General features: G+C 37.7%; 1 long non-coding RNA gene across 2 annotated transcripts; it reads right to left on the bottom strand.

Moving 5' to 3' along the window:
* Positions 1 to 264: 264 nt before the first annotated feature.
* LOC107309483 lies at positions 265 to 20,255 on the bottom strand. Of its 2 annotated transcripts, none has more exons than XR_001553197.2 (5): positions 20,061 to 20,255; positions 8,339 to 8,428; positions 4,006 to 4,130; positions 2,408 to 2,427; positions 265 to 1,698 (listed from the first exon to the last, which is right to left on the bottom strand). It is a non-coding gene; the product is annotated as an uncharacterized LOC107309483 (long non-coding RNA). The 2 variants fall into 2 exon arrangements; XR_001553198.1 differs by lacking the exon at positions 20,061 to 20,255 and adding an exon at positions 19,927 to 20,039.
* Between the last annotated feature and the right edge of the window lie 1,342 nt (positions 20,256 to 21,597).

The following is a 21,597-nucleotide window of genomic DNA, read 5'->3' as shown; positions in this document are numbered from 1 at the left end:
TGTCAGTACATCCATGTAGCTCTGAGATCCAGAAGGCTGACCCATCTTTCTTCAGAAATAACAGAAAACTGAGTTTCAAATGGATCAGTCCAAAATGCTGGTCACCTGCACACCAAGGCTGTGTCAATCACTTTGGGTAGTTCAAAGATTTCCCACACGGTACTGTCAAGCTGTTGTGAGCCTGACAAATACTGGTATTTTTAGCTCCCAGAATTAGAAGTTTAGATATACTCAAGTTAATAAAGGCAAACAAATATCTGACATTTATTGATTTTTTTTATAAAAATATACAACTTTTATTCCAGTGAATGAAGCACATTGAGAGATTCTGAGAAATATAAATATTAACACTGGATTTCTAGCTAAGTGTTCTTTGGACCAACAGAAACCACTCTTCATTTTTTCCAAGGGCTTCTGGCCTTTGTGGGTTTGGGCTTAGATTCATAAAACCACATGCATGAACAGGGGAGCGAGAGGCAACATTTTCACACTTTTACTTTGATGCTCTATCAGATACAGCCTAGGTTTAACATTTCCGAGTTTCCAATGTAATACTTATCTACTACCACCACTGATGGTTTCTGATCTGGATCTCAAGCACTCTAACCAGTTACAAAGCCATGTGCTCCAAAGACCGGCACACTTGAAGAATGGAGAACAGATGCCCAAACCCTAGATATCCTGTTCTGCAGCTCTTGTCTGACAGCTGTGAACTGCAGTGGTGCACAAACTAAGGATGAATTCTTTGGGCTCTCCAGCTGCTAAAGAGGAATGACATACCAGAGGTCTAGACTGTACAGTCAGGGTCATTACTCCAGGCCACCAGGTTCCCTCAGTGGCTGTTTAGATAACAATGCAAGTGACACTGTGCACTGATGGGAGATCAAATTGGTGTATCCTTCAATCTCTTCTTTGATGCCCAAACCTGATTTATCACGTGCACTGGACTGGTCTTGGCTCTGTTCCCTTATAGCCAGTGGTTTGAGCTGAATTACTTATTGCAGAGCAGGCTAATAACTGATTTCTCTTTTTTCTTTGGTTAATATGAAAATCAGAAGCAAATTAGGCTCAGCCCATAGGGAATGCTTCCCACTTCTTAAAATATTTCTTTGAGGTTGTGCTCTCACTGCCAATTTGGCTTATGTTAGCCTACATTTAAGGTAATCTAGTCAGAATATCTGCATCACAGTAAAATAATAGTTGAACTACAAAGTCCAAACTAGTGTCAGTAGTTCACTTACAGCTCTAAGACCTTTTTCTGACACCTCATCATTTTTATTGCTGCAATAAGATGACATACATTAGAAATTCATTTGTGCTAATACTGAAAAGAGAATTGTCTGTCCTGTAGGACACACGTGGGAGCTGTGAGGCATTAGGAGGCTAATAGAGTTTGATAACTTTTCATCTGCATTGACACTACACAGTAGTCTTTTTAAACTATGATGAGATCAAAATCTGCTGACCCAGGGACAGGCCATTGGACTGAGTAAAACAGCCATAATATGTTAATAGGTTAAGGTGTGTGTGGACTATAGTTAAGACCAATCCCCAGCCTGTAACTTTGTTTGTCTTTAAAGCAAAGATAATGCTTTTGCTGGGGTCAGGTTGGTCGTATCCTTTCTGTTCAGTTTAACTCGTACATTTTGCAAGTAATTTCTTCATACTGTACTTCATGTAATGATGCCACCAGATACGCTGCATTTGGAAAGAAAGAAATATTTTGGGGAAAGAAACATGAGCATTTGGCTGATTCAGAGGAAACATTAGCTCTTCAGTGTGCATTTTCTTCATTGGTTATTATTCTGATTGTAGTTAGTAATGAGCAACAGGCTCCAGTGAAATCACTTTCTTCTCATTGGCTCTGAAGCGTTCAGAAACTCCTCAAGCAGGGAACAAAATTCTCTTTCCACAGTATAAATTTTAATTGTTTATAAATTATGAGCTATAATCATCCACAGTTTTCAGAATCCTCTGCAGCTCAGTCTGATACCAAAAAACATCCCTAAATACTTTTCCTCCCACTATATGTTGGTGCCAATATTCTTAAATGTTTTACTGGAAACTGAAGAAGGACTTTTTCATTTGACCTTGGCTAGCTAGTGAGAAAAATCACATTTCTTCTCAGGCCAAAAATACACTAACAATTCCATAATTTTATGATAACAACAGCAAATAATGTTGGAGTTCTTCAGTTTTTCCAAATTGTCATCTAAAGTGACAATAAGAATATAAGTCCAGTTTGTTCTGCCAATTTCTGAAGGTGTCATAGAGGTTAAATAACAAATTGCTAATGTTTCTGCTTTGGATGATGTTATAAAGGAAATTGGATAAACACTGAAACATAAATCAGGAAAAGGCACTAGAAAATGATGCCATCAGTTAGAAAAATGTGCGGTACTGATACCTGATCTGTCCTCTTGCTTGCTGAAAGTAGAAAAGAGAAAAACATTTAGTATCTTGTGAGTAGTCTAGTCACTGATTGATTTCAACTCATAATGCTTTCTAATGCATCTTCTAGAGCACCTTATAAATCATATGTGCTGTGTTTTTTTGCCTTGTTGAGTGCTACTTGGTCAATTATAAATTGCTCAACTATCAGAACAAGCAGGGAAAATCAGGGTCTGAGTGGCTGGTGTTTCTCTTCCTTCTGGAGACCTTGATTCAGTTCAGCATTTAAGTTCACGTTAGCCTGAAGCAGGTGAATGGTCCCATTAAAGTTCTGTGCTTAAGTAATTTTGCAAATAAAGACCATTTTCAGTCTTCCAGAACACTAAAATACTTGATTTCTATTAAAAAATCAGTACTACAGGAAAGAACAACAAAATGAAATGGAAAAGTAGAAGTTCTTTTAATTAACGTAATTATGAGCTTGAGTTTCAAATCCATACTAGTTTTATATGGCTTTACACTTAGTGTGTATGTGCATCTTTTATACTTGACTAGAGCTATAATGACCCTTATGAGAATACTGTGAAACTCTCAATGAAAACTGTGTATACTACAAACAGAAGAAGGCAGAGTTTTTATTGTTTCACCCCGCTCTTGGAAAATCCTTTGTTTTGCCTAAATTAAGATGGGGAGATATGGAATACAGATGCAGTGTTGAGGAACACTTGAAACCCCGCTTCTGAATGGAATCTCTAATCCATACTGTATTGCATAGTCCTGCTGAAAAGTTCTTCATACTGGCAAATACATCTAGAATTATCCCAGTACAAATCTGATTTTTCCTTTTTTTTTAAAAAAAAAAAAAAAAAAAGAACAAAATAAGATGACATAAAGTAGTTCACCGGGAGAGAAAGAGGGATTACTTTTACAAAGAGAGGAACAATAAACAGCAGGTCCCTGGCTGAGTAGTTTTAACTATTTCAGGGATCTGGGCAGTACCATCTCCCTCTCCCAGCCATTAGTTGATTTCAGCCCTATGTTCTCAAATTTGGAAGACTGTTCACTCTTGGTTTTACCTGTAACATCTTGTGGGAATACATTGCAAAGCTTTTGTTAGCTTATTATTAGTTTGCATTTCCTTCAGCATCAATGTATGTAGGGCTTTGAAACAGATTTGTAAATATACAATGTTAGTGGAGACTGTTGTAATTGGCAGAAAGTGTGCTTCAGCAAAATGCTGTCATTATGGAGTTCTACTGAAGCTGTCAATCTCACTGAGCAGAGATTAAATAACTAGGTTTTTTTGCTTGGTTCCTTTAACTAACTTTTAAAAGGGATGTTGGAGATAAAACTGAGAGGTTATGTAAGTCAGCAATAGACTAAGCCTGTACCTGAGACAGAAAAACAAGTTCAGGCCACCTTCCACCATTATCTCTCCTTCCACTTGCCATTAAAGAGAAACAGAGCACCACATCTAGATTAGTACTTGAATCTATTTTAAATTGCAGCTAACTGATAAACTATCACTATGAAATACAGTAGTAGCGATATCTTCTGAAAATGTTTCAATATTACATGTACAGTTATTATCCGATAAAATGAAGTTTTGATTACCTGCATAGGCATCTTTTGATGTTCTATTTTTCCATCACAGAAAAATGTTATTCATGGAATCAGAAGTCACAAATGGAAAGCAGCCTATTAATTCACTCAGTTCATCTCCCATCAAGGTAGGAAGCCTAACAAACACAAATCATCGTTTTCTTAAATAGCCAACAAAAATGACACAGAAAGTCATAACTATGCCTTAACTAATGCAGCTCACATTTAGCACACAGTAATCAACTGAGCTCTTTTCTAACTATACTGACAAGGAGATTCAGAGAATTTTAGGATCCCTGTCTACCCTCATTTTCTAGGTAACGTATGCTTGATTTTTCATCTCTTTCAGATACAATACTGTTTCCCTGCCAAATGTATTTCAGAGGCTCTGAAGGCCAACATTATTGCTTTTGAAACAGGTTTGAAAGTATTCCAGTCTAGCTTCAAAATGAATGACCTACCCTTCAGTATGTGAACAGATTGAACTAAAACCTGCTTGTATTCTAGTTCAGTTTGTTCATCCTCAGAGTGCTCATCAAACTTGCAAACTAAAGCCATACTTGATTGGTTCCTCATAGGGATGTGCATTTAGAACCAGCTTGTGAAACCGTGGTTGCAGTTACTGGTGCCTGCACCCACGTTATGCAACCCACATTTCTCCAAAGTGTCAGCTGCCTCTCATGATCTAACGCTTCAGTGGCCTTGCCAGTTTTAGTAATCATGGTGAAAATCAGAAGAATACCACTATTTTACAAAAAGCAAACAAGCTCCTTACAGGGGGAAGGAGAAAGGAAAAGAAGAAAATGACAGCATATCTCAAGTGTGAAGTGCAGATTTTTAAAGCATCTGTCCAAAGTGAACTTCCCAGTGAAGTAACACTGCCTTCCTGCTAAGCTATTGTTGAGAGGATTTACATGTAATGGGAACAATGAATAATCCTCCTCATTCTTCACTCATCCTGTCAATGAGCTCATGCACTATGCAGGACTGAAAGCATATCACAGAATGCTAGAGGATCAGAGCACTGCGGGGATAAAGTGACTGTCAACTTCAGATGAAATTAGAAAACACAGAGGCACAATAATTTGCTAGAGCTGCTCAGATTGTAAAGATTGAAGGCTGGTACCACACCTAGAGCTGTGTCCTCACAGCAAGACTCACTGCCTCAGTGTGCTTTGTTCTGGAGTGAGATCCATGCCTGAAGGTGAGGCTGAAGAGGGAGGTGGTCCTTTTCAGACTGAGCTGCCATAAACCAAGACATGTATAAACCACTGGAATAACAATGTATAATAGATTAGGCAAAAGCCACTATTGCTCATTTTATGTTATGCCACGCTTTTCTCCACATTCTTCCTGTGAAACGGCTGTGTGCTTCTGTGAAAAGGTGAAGATTACAGAACATGTGGTATTGGTTTTCTCCAAGCTCAGAGCTGATACTGGGTGCACTGTGTGAGCTTCACACTCTAAAACTGTTGAATTAGCATTGTATGCTCTAACAAAATTGTGTTAATGACAAGTTAAAAAAAAAAGAAACAGCCTTTTTAGATGCATCATGAAACTAATTGGTACATTCTTTATGTCAGGTGCAGCAAAAGCACAGTGCTGATGCTTTGTTTTTTCCCCCTGCAGTTTGCTCCACATACAAAAATGATCAAAAGGGCAGACTTAATTCTATTGTTAAACAGGGAGTTCAGCATGCACAAGTCTGATAATCATTCCAACTGCACTCTTCGGACCATGTGCTATAGGAAGCTGGTTATCTTTTCAAAGCCACTTTTTGCTTTTCTTTGGAAACATTATGGTCAGTTCTTTTTGCAGTCCATACCTGTCCACACTAATGTTAACCTGTGACATTAGCCAATCAAAATCACATACACGAAGGTGTGTTGTCATTCTGGTAGTGAAGGAAGACCTCCTTCTTCAAGTTATGCAGCTCAGATCACCCTACACGGGCAATCTCCAACATATCTTTGCTGATCTCAACATTTCCAGAGCAGTTTGATGCAGGGAGATGTCCTTGTGGCAGTAGCTGTGCTGGACAGCATATTTAACAGAGAGACAAAGGATTATAAGAGCAGCACAGAGGATGAAACTCTGCCCCTTTTTATGCTAGCTAACATTCTGCAAACACTAATATCCAAGTAGAGAAAAAGTCAAAATAAAAATAAAATAAATTGATCTTTCCACAAAAATCCTTTCTTTCCACAAAGAGCCCATGTAGGACCACTGATGAGGTAACTATGGAACCCTGTGACAGAAATTGCCCTTATAGCTTCCTGGTGGATACAGAAGCAGCATTCGACTGCTCCATTTTTGCACAGTTGGTCTCTCCCACTGAGCATCAACACTGGGAGGGACTCTCTGAACACAGCAGAAACAAAGGAAAACGTTAAGGAAGTAAAAGATGAGGAAGGATGGTAAGAAAAAATGCTCTGATCCCTGAAAATAAAAAGACTAAGAAGTATAACAGTTATCTATGAGAACTAGGCTTTTTAAAATAATAATAATAATAACAAAAAGTTAAAATAAAAGATCTACTTTTCCAAAAGTATCAGTTCTTCCATACACAAATGATATCATATGATGAAAAGTGCTTTTAAAAATACAAAGGTTTCCTATAAACAGAAAAGCCTGAAAATCTCCTACATGGTAAATGAAAATTATATAATGATACTTGTTCTTATTTATTAAGTTCCTCCATAAATTTAATCATTTGTGTGCACATTTTATATACAGAAAACTTTTAAAATTCTAAATGCAAGTGCCCATAACATTGTAAGCTCCGGGAAATGTCTGATATGTTCCAGATAGGGCACTCACAATATGTTCAGTTGGAAAAATATTGCTTTCCTATGCTCATACTTTCAATCAGAAGATTCACATTTTAAAATGCCCTCAATTATATGATTTTTTTTTCTCTAGTCTGAAAGAAGTATTCTTCACAGAGCGTACAGAATTTATTCAAACAAACAGGACTGCAGCTCAAGAGTGCTGTGAGTTAGAAAATCAATTGAAAAGAGTCAGATAAAATACACACGCAATTACCAAGTGATGAACAAAGAGTTACGGGTGGCAAATATGGGTGACATCTCACATACAAAGAGATGAACAGATACACAGCTACAGCTGATACAGAAAACCACAATTAACCACAATACATTTCTGGATTAATATTTTTTAAACAATATTTAACTTTTTGTGTTATTAGAACACTGAAATATCTCAAGAACGAGAGACAGTGCTGTGTTTAGCATATTAAGGGAAAAAAAATAGCTGGAGAGAATGTAAATGGCTGGTTGAGAAGTGAAAGACAAGTGGTCAGATCAGCAGAAAGTGTGAAATAAAAAATTGTGTTTATTGATGCAGTTCTGAAATGGAGAAGCAACTGAATTAGTTATTGTATTTTCCAGGTATTCTGAAAGACAGAATAAATCCTACAGTAGAAAACAAGAGAGGTTATATAAGGCATGTAAATAAATAGGTTATCTAAAACAATAAATAAAAATAAACACTGATTGGTTGTTCACAGGCTGTGTTCTAAAAGGTTAAAAGGCAACACATTACCACTCACTGCACAGGCTGCCCAGGGCCCCATCCAACCTGGCCTTAAACACCTCCAGGGATGGGGCATGCGCAACCTCTCTGTGTAGCCTCCTCCAGCATCTCACCAATCTCATCGTAAAGAACTTCCCCCCTCCTTTAACTTAAAACCATTTCCCCTTGTCCTCCCACTATCTACCCTTGTAAAGAGTTGACTCTCCTCCTGTTTATAGGCTCCACTGTAGGTACTGAAAGGCTGCAATGAAGTCACCCTGTAGCCTTCTTTTCTCCAGGCTGAACAAGCCCACCTCCCTCTGCCTGTCTTTGTAGGGGAGGTGCTCCAGCCCTCTGATCATCTCTGTGGCCCTCCTTTGGACCCTCTCCAACAGCTCCTTGTCTTTCTTGTATTGGGGGCCCTTGACCTGGACACAGTACTCCAGATGGGGCCTCACAAGGGCAGAGCAGAGAGATGCTGACAATTGCCTCTTCTGATGGAGCCCAGGCTCTTCAGTACACAACCTTTCAACTGTTCTGCACACTATAAGCACCTTCTTAAATTGACACAAAATAGGGATCTGCTGTTTATCTTGCTCCACAGCTGCTGCTCTGAACAGCTTTTCTTGTATTCCCACATGTATCAATATCAGAACTCATAGGTAAATTAGTGACCAGACATGTATGCATGAAAACTAGATCAAAAGAATAAAATTAATAAAATAAAAAAATAAAAGAACTACCCTACACTACCCTACACATTCCAAGAAACTGCATTATTTCTGGTTATGAGAAACATTTGAAATCCTACCTGAACAGATGTGGTTGTCTTGGGTCATCCATCTTTCCAGCAGTCCACTGTGTACAAGTTATTTTGACATCTTTTTCATTTGATGTGTTTCTGAAAATGAAGATAAAATGCACTGATTTCTGTTACTGCATTTGTTACATATTTTGTTCAGGCTACCTCTGCAAGGAATTCATGCATTGGATTTTGCTATTCATGACTATTCCATACACTGGAATTGCTATCCATGACTATGCCTTTCTGCTCTTGTCAGAATGGCAAATCTCAGACAATGAGATACTCATCTTCAATACCAACTTTCATAGATGAACAATTATTTGTTCCATTATTCTTGAAACACGCTGCATAAGGCAAATTCATTGCCCGCTGTTTGCAGTATCTTTTGGAAGCTTAAAAAAAGAAGAAGAAGAAGAAGAAGGTTGAAAAGCTGTAATTTCAGATCCACAATCTTCTGTTGCTGTATGTCGTATATAAATCAATGTTGCTGACTGAGGGTATCTAAATAAGTGGAAGCACTTGTGTGCCTGTTCAGATCTAGTAAATTCAAACTTCATTTCATTTTAATCATATTTCATTCTTTAAAATTACTCCATTTTTTCGCATCAGATAATAAGATGAATTAATTTGCTTGACATGGCTACCCTTGTTCTTCAGAATAAGTGTTGCAATCGCTTTGTCTCTATTTATAATTATATCATTAATTGAAGATATAAAAAGGGCTGTTTTCAGTTGTTGTTTCTCAGGCACTTTGTGTTGTCCCATTTAACTCTCTTTACTCCAGAGTGAAGAGAAACAAGAGGGATGATGTGTAGATTTCAGTTTCTCTAGATTTCTTCAGTTTCACGTGGCAGATCTCCAAGCAGGGAAGATCAGAAGGATCCAACAGGAGGAAGCAACAGGAAGTAACCACCCCTGACTGCAGGAGGGGCACACTGAAGCTGTTATGGGTCCTCCAACCAGGACTTGATCTTGTAAGTCTAGAGAATCAAAGCTCAGGAAATTTGTTTCTTTTGTGCATGTCTAAGTTATCAAAGAGTAAGGCATTGGAAGAGACAGCTTTGATAGAGCAAAGTCTATCCATTTTCCAGTAGGTCACCACCTGCTTTGGCAAATTACTTGGAAAGGAACTCCATTCACCACTTCATCTGCTGCAGACAAATAGAACAGATTATATGATATAATCTTTTGATATAAGGAGGACACTCATAAAGTGAGGTAACAAAAAGACCAGCATTCTTTGTGACTGCTGCTCCCACATGAGACTTTGCTTCAACATAGTCATAACATTTGTTTATCCCAGCAATAGCTGAAGTTTTGATTTTGCCAATTTTCTGACCTACTGTAGATGGCTGAGAGATAACTGAATCTCAGTGCTGATGAAAGTGAATCCAGTTTGTAAAATGGTGTGAGACCTCTTGGGTTGAAATTTGGTGTAAAAACATAATTCATTAAAATAAATGTTCTGTAAATTATAGAGCAGCTTTGATTTACAAATACTTAAAGGGGCTTTAAACATAACATTTCATATGGTCTCTTTGACAAGCTGAATACTACAAGATTTAGCAGACCCAGAGAAATAAAAAACCAGATGGAGAGATAATTAAAAGCCTAGGATTTTTTTTCCTTTTTAAGGATAGGGTTCACCAAAATCCACATTTAATACGAAATGCCTTTTTCATTGGTCAGTCATTTGAGGAACTAAAAGCAATTAAATGGCACATTGACTTCAAATTTGCTTCTTCCACACTTCAAATGTATCTTCTTTGTGAGCTAACAATGAAACACTATTATCCTACCTCTACTTTCGGCTATGGCACAGTACTTCACAAAGCATGCTTCCACACAGTTACACAAGCCAGAGCCCAACAAATTAAACCAACATTTATATTCCCCTTAAGTAAATAAATCTGTGAGGGGTGAGATGAAATCTTAGGAAAAACTGTGATTAGGTTAATCTTGGGACAAACTGCTTAGAAAACTTGAACACTCTGTTGGAAAACCTTCAAAGTAATTCTGAATATTAGACTTCAGCTGCTCTCCCCTGTAGCATAGGAGGTGTCTATACAGACCCTGACAGGAATAACCATAAGGCCAGAAAAAGAGCTGTATCTGCAAACATCTTTCTAAGCCAGCAACTTGCCACTGACATCACCTAAGACTTGATAATTAGGGAAGAGTATGACTGTATAGGTGTTGTGCTGATACTTCAACAGTCTTCAGCTCATATGTGAGCTGAAAATTGCATCGTTATGTTTAATAGTGCTTGGTGGATTTTTCTTGTAAATTTGTTCATTTCAGTCTGTAGAATCACAGAGTAACAGAATGACTTCCAGTCCCCCTGCTGTGGGCACAGTTGCCAGCCACAAGATCAAGCAGCCCAGGGCCTCATATATCCTGGTCTTGAACAAATCCAGGGATGGGGCAACTTTGAACTGACATAAATATTACTGTCCTGAAATAAACAGAGTATCTAGTACATGCACTAAGCCTCAGGGAGGAGATGGGAGGCTGGAGGGGTGGACAAAAAAAACAGTGTATTTAATTATTTAAGGCGAATATTTATTTCACACAAATAAAATTGAGCACCTTATAAAGATATTAACTGGAAAAGCTCATACATACACAGGGAAGATAGCTCAAATTGTGAACTGTGAAGCTACTTCAGAGTTTCCTCTCATATTTTCTCATTATATTTTCTCAAGTCATCTAGGCCAGTATGGAGAAACAGGTGAACTGTGTACCACAAGCTGCATTTATACTTCAGAAACTGGCACTGCCATATATTATTTTGTGCAAACTGGCTAACAGTCCAGGAATATATTGTTGAATTTTTGATGGGCAATAACTAGGAAATGCTATTAGATTTATTTTAAGTTGCTAATCTCATTGCGAAACTCCTTCCCCTTAAAAATTGTTTTGTTTATTTGCTTGTTTGTTTTAACAAGTCAATCAGGAAATATTTTGTGTCTTTTGTTCTTTTCACCTTGAACAAATTTAACTTTCCTTAGATGGAAGTGAACAATGATTTCCAAGTTATAAAATTCAGCTTCTATCTCATTTGCCTCCTATGTGGATGTACTCTTGAACTCAGCTCAGTTGAAACACTGCAATCCTGTCATAATTTACAGACTTGTGGTAGAGATATGTCTCTCTGCATTTTCAAATGCTGGATTTGCTTTGTTATCAGGTCTGATAGCGGAAGCACCCCTGACAGCCCACTTTGGGGTGTTCACTTCCACTGTAGGTAGAAAGGCTGGATGAAAAGAAATCTGCTGTGAATGAGCTAGCAGCAACCAAATTCTTCATATGCCCTTAGTGAAGAAAAATGGGTTTTTGAATTCAAAGATAGATAGGAAGAAATAAAAAAGGAGCACAGAAATCCCTCATATTCACAATCAGAAAATCAAGTCTGTAATTGTTATTGTGTGTTTTCACTCTCATAAGAAAGAGGAAAAACATAGTTATCATCAGTAAACACAATAGTAAATTCAAGAAAACATACAGTACCCTTCATCTAAAGAGACCTGAAGCAGCTTATAATCACTAATTAATTAAGCCTTGCAGCATTTCTGGAAGCGATATGCAACTTGAATAATGCATTTCTCAAGAGACTCAAACTGTGATCTTTTTGTGAAACCTACAGTTTAACAGGAAAATTCTGGATCTCGTAATTTTAATACCTGAGTTATTAATGCATTTTTAAACTCTTTTAACTCCAGTAGAACAGTCCCACTGTGATGTCCCCCCACAGAGGACTTGCGGTTATAACAACTGCAATAATAATGGAGGTGGAAAATTATGGGATTTTGTGCCTTACTCCAGGCACTCAGAGTTTCACTTACTTAAAGTCTGGTGGTCAAGAATGTTCTTCCAGGGAATTTCTTATCATGCAAAGTAGGTTTGTGAAAAAATGTACTATGATTGTATGTGTTCCACTTTCGTTACTGCCTTCCATGTAGACAAGGTATAGCACATCTACCTTTGTCCTAAGGGCAACCAGTATTTTTACAGAGAGCATGTTCTGAGTACTGAAACCTCATCTAGCATCGCGTTTGCCATAACTTGCATGATCAGTAATCTACAGGAACTCTGATAAAGTCATTAAATGGGTTTGGATCAACCCTCATGAAGTCTTCACGAAGAATAAACTGGCAAAATCAAGTTTTAATGATTCCTTGGAGAGACAGACTGAATGAGAACGTGAATATTTGTGAATATTTCTACCAGTATTTCTGCCTTCAGTTAAGCACTTTTTGAATTGCACTAAACTCCTGGATTTTTCAGTTTTAGATATATCCAAAGCACAAACCTGCCTCTAAAGCTCCTCCAATCTTCCAACAAACCTAAATTATGATACTGATTTCTAGAATGCTTTATTATAATTTCATATTTCATGGACAATGCATCCAAAAGTATGCAAAGGCATTCTCTGAGCTGCTGTCCAGTGAAAGTAGCACTTGTATTTAAAATATTATCTGACCTATCTTTGGAATTGATGATCAGCTTGTATTGATTTATATATAAAAGCTTGGACCATCTTCTCAAAGGCTGACAAAAGCAAAGATTTATGCTGAAGCACTGATGCTGTAGTACAATGTGTACTAACTAAGAAGAAAATGCACATTCTAAATCATGCTTTGATTAATAAGGTACAGAAAGAAGAAAAAAATATGCAAATGAGGAAACTAATAGAGTGATCCTGGATTCTTCTGTTTGGAACTGTGGCATTTGAATGAGATGTTCTCAAATGATTCTTCTCTGTCTTATCGCCTGAGAATCACCAGAACTATGAACTTAAGGAAAGCTCTAATATTCCGAAGAATTAGTGGAATGTTCTAAGGGAGCTGAAGTGACAAAAACAAAACAAAAACAAAACCCAAGCAAGCAAAAAAACAAAAACCAACTGCCATAACCAAGAAAGGATATTAACCATTTATTAGTTTTTTATTTAGCAGTCCACCAGTACACCAGTATGTCAGATGGATAATCCGTTTTGTTTGTTCTGTTGAATGTGCTTCCATTTTGCACTAACCCAACCACAATCTGCAGATGCCTTGGGTTCATCTTGTGATAAACCTAAGGTTTGCCCTTGTCTTTCATGCATGTGCTAGTTCATACTATGTGACTCTTCATAGAAATACTGGCCCACCTTAATGCTAGTATACATTCACATAAACTCAACTGAATAGAATTACCTCATGCAGTTTAGACAGTCTATTTGGTAATCTAAACGTTATCATAATTTTCTTATTCTCAAACCTGGATACATTCACTGCATACCCAAAACAATACCAGCCTCTCAGCAAGTGTTCAGTATGCTGCTCCCCATCCCAGTTTTAAATTAAGGTCAGGCAAAGAATCCCACATGCGTACATTTTGTAAAGGTCAGGTTCTGCTCTCAGTGACAGCAGCATGCCTGAGAATAGTTGTAGGGCCTAATGGCTGCTGTCTGTCACACTGCCACAACTTAAAAGGAGAATAATTTCTCCTTTTCTCTCTCTCTCTTTCAGTAGTTACTGAGTTATGGAAAATAAGATTACAACAAGGATAGTGCTGTTGATGAGTGAACTTTTTATCTAAAGGACATTCTCACTTATCTAAAAATGAAAGTAGTAGAACTGTAGTCACAGTGAGTACGTCAGCTCAGATGATTACCATGGTTCACACAGCATATCTTCTGCATTTATATCCCACAGTACTTTTGCATAAATAGAAACAAATGCATATCACTGTAGCACCTATTTTTTCTGAAGTAGACCATTACAGGCCAGTATGTTATGCCACAGTTATGAGTCTGTTAAATGACCATCAACCTCAACCTGTGCAGAAGACATTTAATGACTTGTTCTATGCAAATCTATTAGCTGAATTGGTTTCATAAATGACTTTGTTGGTGCTTGAAATGGTAGTTTGCAACTCTGAATATGATTTATTTATTTAGCTCTCCTTAGTGGGTTGACAACGTGCAATATTGAGACAGATTTAGGTTAATATCTGTGTTCAGAAGAAGTTTTCTTTTAAATTAGCTCATTTCCATAGGTTTCAGAATGAATAAGGCAATCACAAAGTATTGTTGCAAGTTTTAAACTAATAGTGTGACTTTCACCGGGCCTGGATATTATGCATAGAAACTTGACAAAATGTCAAGTAGGGAAAAAAGTTATATGTACTCAAAAAATCAATGCCTATTTTCTTTTTATACCCAATAAATTGTATATGAAATGCATCTTCTGAAAGTGGTACACAACAGGTAAAAAAGAATTTAAAAAAAAAAGGAGCATTATACTAAATGAAAGAACTAGACTTGTGTTAGGATTGTATAATGAAGCCACCTTAAAAGATGATTTGGTTTTGATGAGGATAAATCAATGAATCTTCTCTTCACTAAACTCCTACTAAAAGAGAGCAATGATGTAATGACAAGATGACACACAGGATTTTCCATGAGTTTTTTTCTAGGCAAGGTTTTTCTATGGAATTTCTCTATTACTTCGTATTTAGCATTCTTCAAAACTAATATTTTTTTGGAAAGCGGTCATGATACTGTTTTACTGTTGTTATTCATGTTATTATTTGCATTACTCAACCTTACCTCAACTGTATTGGGACATCACTTGTTTTGGGCACTTCAGGTTTCATAAACCTGAAATGATTGTCTTCATCCGCAGGAGTTGAACTGACAAGTAATTTATTGGGCTTTAGCAAAAGTGTTTATGATTGAGCAGAGGGAAAAGTATGGTGTCTAGCAAGTCTAATGCAAATGTCTTGATACTAAATATTGTGATTTCAGCAGAGACAAGACAGACAGCACCAAAGGGTAAATGACTTACACTGATGACAAGAGCCCTTGAAGGAAAGAATTGGAATAAGACTGTAGACAAAACAGAGAACATACAGAATAAAAACTGCTTCTTGGCAATGGAAAACAAATCCCTCTGTCCTCATCCAGTCCTTGCTGTTTCTATCCAGCCTCTACTCACTTCTCTCTGATATTTGGACTGGCAGCTCACAAAAAGTTTTGTGGGCACATGAATGAAGTGTGTATGAAGTAGTTTATCTGAAAAAGCAGCCTGCGCATTTTGGAAGGGGATTCTTGGGATTTATTTCTGATTCACAGGGAAGGACATTACCATTGTTGATATTGTATTTATGAATACAAATTCTTAATGACCAACTGTTTGTAATTAATACTTTCAACTTACCTCCTGCCATTTGTAGAATTCAAAACCACTAGTTTCAAATAGTGCATAGGTTCCAAGGGCAGGATACAGGAGTATTTCAACCCTCAGGCAGTAGGAGCAAGCAAGGCTACAGGTTGGACATGCCTGCTTTAGAGCCTGTGTGTGCATTCTGGCATGATTTTAGGTATTTTCAGTAACTCAACAGCACTGTTCAGATTCTCCTGCATATGTACCAACAAGAGCATTCTCTGACCAACTTTGAGATCTCCTATTTTTCAGACTTTCTATCTGACAACTCCTATATAGAACTGGTGCAGGAAAATTAAGATGAGTGTAGCGCCAGTATTAAAAAGGCTTTGTGCTGCACACACTGCAAGACAGAAAGGAACTGCAGTGTGCCCATCTTCATTGCACAATTCAGCTCTTTTGTTTCAGGAAAGAGCAGAGACTCCTTTCATTGCCAAAGCCTCACCCCTAAGCAAGCTAACTTCTGGGAAAGCAGAATAATTTTTGTTCAAAATTTGTTAACACTGAGAACAATAAACAAAGACCAAACATGAAACACTAAATTTAAGCAGATATACTGTGATAAAGTTAAATGCAACTGAAAGAACACTAATAACAGAAAGCATCTGTCCCTTAGGGCATCTCTTGCTACCAGCTTCAGACACACTCTGATAAAACATACACAGATAAACACACACACACAGATTTGGTGCCCTTGTGGGCTTCCTCCACATTCTCTGATCTCTAATTGAGACAACACAGAGTTGTATTCATTTCCACAGTGTCACTTATCTAAAGACACAGAAACATTATCTTTACTCAGCAAAATGTACTTTGCTTTTGAAAATCACTTCATTGAATCAGGTGACCTGCTGCTGGCAAAGCAACGTGAAAAGGATTGGTGTGCACAGTTCACTTCTTTGAAACCATGTATAACCTAATTTAGTTCTATTGCTATAACAGATCCAAATATTTCTAATTCTCAATTAAAATTGTAATATGGAACAGAAAAAATAAAGCTCCTGCTTTTGCCATCTATTATTTTACGCACAATAATGTATTGAAATAATGTGTATCACAACATCATGAATCTTCCAGGAAGCCATGAAATGTTTCATTGACATAAACAAAACCAGATTATTTGATACAGGTACTCTTCAGGTACAGTGCTGTCTGCCTAAAATTGCCCAGAGCCTGAAGAGCAATTGCATTGCCACATAAAGATTTTTTAAAATCATAATTATAAAGCCATTCCTCAGAAGATGACCACACATTAAAGTAAGTTCCAGGTTAGAAAAAGCAAACCAGGATGCTGTATTGGTTGGGCTTATGTTTACTTAGTTTAGAGTGAAAATTAAATTCTTCACAAAATTGTTCCTTTAAAGTGTATTTGACAGTAAGAGATCATTGCACTCATGGTTTCTTTTATAAATCTGTGTTTGTGACAAAGACTTGCCATAGCTGATAAGAAGGAACATTGATAGGACTTAAAAATAAATTTGATCCTGTTGGACAGAGCAGCATACTCCTTGTGAGAGAAAAAGTCATCTATTTTTAGTCAAGCTATGCTCCTAAGAAATGCATCTTCCCTCCCACACTAAGGACTTATTTTACTTTCACACCTCAGTGGACTGTTAGTAAAGCATTTCAAGCAGAAAATCCAGGAAGATTCAGCCAAGTGTACTGCAAACTTGAAAGTCACTCACCAAAATTTGCAGATGTTCTCTATAAGTTAGTTAAGTCCAATTCCTCCCTGATTAGTACACGTACTTCCTTCTCATTCTTTGGTTAAGTCCCCCATGTGCAGTATAAATCCTTTTTCAGTTAGTTTCTTTTTTCTTGTTTATGATATGAAAAAGTCATTGAAAATCTGCTTATTTAGCAAATTAACTTTCCAACAGCGTTCCATAGATAATATGCTGCTCAAGCTAAGCTTTAAAAAATCATGTTATATCTGATGAAGTTTTCTGCTATTAGCAAAGACATTCTACCCACAGAATAAATTAGGCATTTAGATACACCACTGAAGAGAAAAAAAAGCAATAAATGGCAAACACTTTTCATCATGCAACCTCTTTCTCAGTTCTATTAGAATGCTTGAAATATGCTTGTAATGTGCATAATAATTATCTGAAATGAAAATTTGTCATGACTGTAGTAAGTAGATTTTTAAAAATCATTTCATTGAAAGCAATTAAGCCATCCTCGAGCATAAGTTTATAGGAATACAGCACCATTAAAACTTCAGATATGCTTAGCCCTTTCTTTGAAGAGAGACAACCCTATGCTTGGGAAAATGTGTTTTGAAGGCAGCACAAGCACAGTCCCAGAAAGAAAGTAAGAAGATAATCAGAAATGATTTAGACTATTTGCACTTCTAGGAAAAACATCCATTTGCAAAAATTCAGTGCTTGGAAATATGTTCTAGCTAAAGTTTTCTGCAGATCTACTCAAAGTCACCTCTCAACCTTCCTAATAGGAGAGGTGTTCCAGCCCTCTGATCCTCATGGCCCTCCTCTGTACCTGCTGCAACAACTCCATATCTTTCATGTGCTGAGAGCCCCAGACTTGGATGCAGTACTCCATTTGAGACCTGAGGAGGACTGTGTAGAGAGAGACAGTTATCCTCCTCTTTCTGCTGGCTACCCATCTTTTCATGCAGACCAGAATACTGTTGGCCTTCTGAGCTGCAGAATCACACTGCTGGCTTCAGTGACAAGTCATGGACATACAGGTAAGTTGATACTCATCTGAGCCTTATAAAGAACTTGTTGCATCTTGTTGACTCAAACTCAGAATGGAATCTTCCTTAACTACTGTGCAAGCAACTTGTTGACTCATGCAACTAACCTCAACAACTGTCTGAGAATGAAAGAACAGAACTTTAGTGACTCAAGTTGGAAGCTGTAACACCAAAGGAAAACCATTCTGCAAAGGCAGAGCGACAGACTGTTTATCTTCACTTCCAGTCATGGCTCCTCACAGCTGATAAACATCAGTAAATGGAGGAGAGGGTCCACAACCACCAAAGACCCTCATCAAAGACACCAAAGAATCTTCTAGACACAAGTGGAGTACCACCCCTAAAGGCAGTCTTGGACTAACTGGACTACATAACTATGAACATGCACGTTTACCTTTGTTGACCGATCACCCATGGATCAAGACAGTGCTGGACCCAGGAGTGTTGCCCAATCCACCTGCAGGAACACTGAAGCTTCCCTATGTTTGTTTTATGGAACTTCCAAGGAGACAGGGAGCAGGAATGATGGAAGAATGACCTCTTCTCAACTTGGGACATCCTCTGCTGGTCTTGTTCCAGGAATTCACCTCCTGGCATTCACTGACTGAGAAGTCCAAAACAGACAAAGTCTTGCCTGCATGGTCTTATAAGGGCCTGTCAGAGAAGAGTGACCTCCCTCAAATTTCTGGCTACATTCTAGAGACACACGGTGTCTGGATATCCTTTCTCGTCATTAAGGTGCACTGTTAACTTGAGCTGCTTCTCCATCAGGATCCAGAGGTTTTTTTCCTGTAGAGTTGGACTCCTGTTAGTTTGTCCCCAGCCCACACTGCTGAATCAAAGAAATCAATATGTATATAAACTTAACAGCAGTGTTTTGTTACTGTTAAGCAAGGTATTCTTTATTGGCAGCACTGGGGTAGCATCATCAAGATAACTCACCAAGAATGCTCCACCAGCTGATCATTCATGACCATGTTATATTTTCACATATATATTCATTACATTCCCAAATTCATTATTCTATCCACCCCCAGTGATTGCCCAATAGATATAGCCTTATTTGGTGATCTTCAATGTCATCTAGCCTTCTAGCACCGTGATGGTCCACTGTCAGTCCATTGTTAGTCCTTGGGGCGGTCGTTTACTTCCTCCCAACACTCCTTTTGTCCCAAAGATTGCTGTGGAATGCAAGGACAATTGGAGAAGTCTCTGCACACACAGATAAGGAAGACAAAGGGGAACATCTTGATGCTGTCGGTCACATTTTAGGCATTCTGTTGTTTTTTCTTTTGCCTTGTTAAAGCAGACCAGCCTTACAACATGTCTCCCCATCTACAATACTACATCACAATTATCATCCACAACATCTAAAGACTACTGTGGTGTTGCAAGCAAGCATTAACAGAATATTTTGTGTAATTACTTCTTCAAATCACTGCTCCGTGTGGTTTCTCCACTCCAAATGCAGAATATTGCTCCTGCCTACTCTTGATAATACTAGCTTAAGGCAGAACATACATGGCTAGCTTATAACATTTAAAGTATGTACTTGGGGTATTTAAGCCACAATGCTGATGTTTTAAAGGACTTGATAGAAGAAACATATATATATATTTGCCAACACAGAAAAAGCTGTATGATTTAGAGTTGAATTCTACCTTGCAGAAGGGCTGGCTTCTTCTTCTGTTAGTGACTTCTTTGCATCAAAACAGAATCAGTTGTTTAGGCAGCAAGGCTTCTGCATTCTAAATGAAGATTCCATAATTTCACCATAATTAGAGCCAACACATACATGGAGGTGTTTAAAATCCTTCCAGCACCAGTTTCCACATATCTCTGCTTCCCGGTATAAGTCTTCAGTACAGGCTGCCCTGGTTAAAATGCTAGCAAAGAAGATAGACGTCTCTGTCTCATTCACAGAGCCACTTTTGTGCAAACAGGGAAAAACTGGACGAGCTCAAAGCTCAAAGCTGAATGTTATCCTGTACTAACCTCTTGTGAAATTTTACTGCAAAGAAATTGTAGGGTCATGCTGTTCCTCAGTTAGTATGTGAAATATTTGTTGACACTTTTAACAATGTCAAGAATGTCACCTTCAAAAGGTCACTGTCAAGAGGAGTTTTTTAGCTGTGTGGTGAGAGTATCAAAGTTGGACTCTAGAATCAATCCTGTCTTTGCCTTGTAAGTAGACAATCAGATCAGGCAGTTTTAGGCATTCTTGTGGGAATCAAATGTTGTTTCTGCATTCAGAATAAGACAAGAATATTTTATTTCAAGGTCTCATTATATAAGTGAAGAAATTTGTAGTTATTAGGTAGAAGTCATAGGTACAAAGACTGCAGCTCCTGTCTGTCCAGCTGTCTGAAATAGAATTACTGATTTTTGGTGCTGGACAAATAAGTCCTGAGTAATAAAGGATCCAAAGAGGAGAAGTTAAAATAATTAACAATATGTTTGTTAATATGCCTAAACTAGTAACAATGTATGTTTTAGTGTTTTGTTGTACGCATTGTAAAAATATACAAGTCGTGACATACCTAAGGATGTGCCTGAAGAGATATCTGGAAGGTCTGGAATCAACGCCCCCCCGCCCCGGCTCTTTGTTTAACAAAGGTGTCTGGGACAGAATGGAAGAAGCTTTGAAGGGAATCAACATATCAGTACGATAAGAGTACCGAGACATCTTGGAAACAGAAACAGCAGGATGGCGACTGACAAGATAGCTAGTGAACTAACAAATTTCAGAATGTAATTAACAAATGCAAACCTCGGGTAAAATTGTAACCTGTAATACCCAACCAAAGGGGAGAGGGGAGGGGAAAACATATGGGAGAAAAGGTATAAGAACTGTAACATCGTGTCCATAGGTGTGCTTCTGCTATCAGGGCGCCTGCCATTGCAATCGCAAATAAAAACTGCTTTTATCAGAGATACCGTCCTGAACAAAAATTATTGAGGATATTTCCAACATTCTGAAAGTGACATCTTCGGGGTTCTGCCTTTTTGAGGACATGAACATGAGAATGCCACATGATATAAAAGATGACATAACTTAACCTAATATTTCTAAGATTTGATGTGATTTTTGACAGAGACAGCAATAAACAAAAGCAAACATTTAATCAAAAATAAAAGATTTTTGCATGCTCTAGATATGTGCTACCAAGATGGTGGCAAAACATTTCACTTCTTTTTCCTTTTAGTTCGAAACCTACAAATTGACCAAGCTGCTGCTTAAGACATTTTTCAAGTAAATTACTTTAAGGTAGCTACATTTAAAGATTCACTGAAAGATTAAATAGTAATTATCATTGCAGATGGCTCAAGCT

This window comes from Coturnix japonica, chromosome 2 (genome assembly GCF_001577835.2).
Source record: "Coturnix japonica isolate 7356 chromosome 2, Coturnix japonica 2.1, whole genome shotgun sequence".
Taxonomy (NCBI): domain Eukaryota; kingdom Metazoa; phylum Chordata; class Aves; order Galliformes; family Phasianidae; genus Coturnix; species Coturnix japonica.
This window is presented reverse-complemented; position numbering and strand designations above follow the sequence as displayed.